The sequence below is a fragment of the Morone saxatilis genome, unplaced genomic scaffold (genome assembly GCF_004916995.1).
Source record: "Morone saxatilis isolate NCDOM2014 unplaced genomic scaffold, NCSU_SB_2.0 Contig21, whole genome shotgun sequence".
Classification (NCBI taxonomy): Eukaryota; Metazoa; Chordata; class Actinopteri; family Moronidae; genus Morone; species Morone saxatilis.
In genome coordinates this window covers 21,292,468-21,294,373 of record NW_023339774.1, presented here as the reverse complement: position 1 = coordinate 21,294,373, position 1,906 = coordinate 21,292,468, and the positions used below count along the sequence as shown (strand labels likewise).

General features: G+C 33.2%; 1 protein-coding gene across 1 annotated transcript in view; it reads right to left on the bottom strand.

The window, feature by feature from the left end:
* Positions 1-1,906, bottom strand: part of LOC118332925 (metal transporter CNNM4-like) — a 17,569-nt gene that overhangs the window by 8,656 nt on the left and 7,007 nt on the right. The gene's annotated exons all lie outside the window — the stretch shown is intronic.

The window sequence follows — 1,906 nt, the reverse complement described above, 5'->3', positions numbered from 1 at the left end:
TAGGAGGAAAACACATCTCTGATTCCATATTGACAGGAAATAATCTGCATTAAATCGCTTGTTTAACATAAACTATTTGGTTTTATTGTACAGCTCATCAGTTCTTCTCTACTGTTATTGTTATACGTTAAATATAAAATGAAATAATCATAAAATATGTCGTCAGTTAACTCAATAGAAACGGTTAGAAACAACTGCTTTAAGGTAACGAAAACAACGATTCTTGGACCTTTAAAGGTTTTAAGTTAAATAAATACAGAAGCAAATTAAAACACATTATATAAATTAATTAATGCCTTTTTCAATATTATTTTTGGTGCATTTAATAACATATTAATTGATTTATTTTTGTCGGTGTCGGTCCTCCGTACATTGTGAAGCAGTGTTGTGGTGCAGAGGAGGGATTTACTGACAGTTCGTCCTCCTCTCTGCGGTTTATTTCACCCTCCATATGCTCCGCTGTTGATTTTCAACGCCACTCAGCGTCTCCTCTCATTTGCTTTTCTTCTTTTCCATCCTCCTTAACCCTTCAATCCCCTCGATTTGTCTTCCTCTTACGTAAGAGGATCTATTAGTGAAGGTCATGCAGAGCAAGGAGCCCCCTCCGACACACCGTATAGATCAAGGAGTACTCGTGTCCCCGGAGGAGCATATTTACACTATAATGGATGGTTATTAAAACGTTATAGCTCAAAACCTACAGGGGAGTTTATTTTGCAGCTTCACTGCACATTGTGCCGGATATTGGAGACTTAAAGAGATTTAAAATATAACGACACATAAACATGTTTCAATACAAAAATGTTTGATGTACAATATTCTCTCACTGGTTATTAAAACCTACAATTGTAATTAGAGCTGAAACAATTAGCTGATTAACTAATTAGTAATATTATGATGAAATTCATCGTTCCAGCTTCTGTAATGTGCAGATTTCCTCCTTTTCTTTGTCTTAAGTGATAAAAAACAAAATATTTCTGTGGCTTTTGGACGGTTAATTGGACAAAACACGACATCTGAAGTCTGTAACTGTCAGTTTCCCGACATTTTAGGGACCAAACAATTTTTTGGTTAATTGAGAGTATAATTGGTAGATTCATTCATAATTAAAGTCGTTGTTAGCTGCAGCTTTAAGTCGAAAAGTCAAAACGCGTCTTTTAGAAAATTTCTTTTAACATTATGTAAAATAACTATTTTCAGAAGGAATACAATATATAATATTGTTTATTTAAAGGTTAATATAAATGTTTATATAGCTTAGTTTTAGCACCAAAATGAACAAAACCAGTTGGTTAACTAACAAAAAATGAACAATGAATTAACTGAAATAAAGTAAATATTTGCTGATTTTCTCTTTTTCATATTATTGTAAATTGAATATCTTTTGGTTATCGAGTGTTAGTTGGATAAATTATTAGTTACAGGTAATAAAGAAAAACTGTGTGTGAATAATGAAGTAATATCACTGCCAGTATTCTCCTGATAACATAACTTTGCACTGGATACGACTGTCAACTAAGACAAAGAATAAAAGCATCACGGTTGTTTTTAAGTTAAAAAAAAAATCCACTTAACTTCTTTAAGTCAGGGGAGTCTTAAAAGGTCGACCAGCATGTGTGCTAATACGCCTCCAGACTGACGCAGTGACCCGGGATAAACTTGTTTAAAAACGGGTCAACCTGCGTCGTCTAATCTGACTTCACTATGATCCTTCAAACCGCCAGAGCTGCTCAAAGTGTTTCTACCATCAACGTTAATGATTTTCACCTCTTAAAGCTCCAGTGTGAAACATTGAGGAGGATCTACTGTCAGAATATAATATAATATATATGTATGTTTTTTAATTAGTGTATAATTACCTAAATATAACAATTATTGTGTTTTTGTTACCTTAAAATGAGACGTT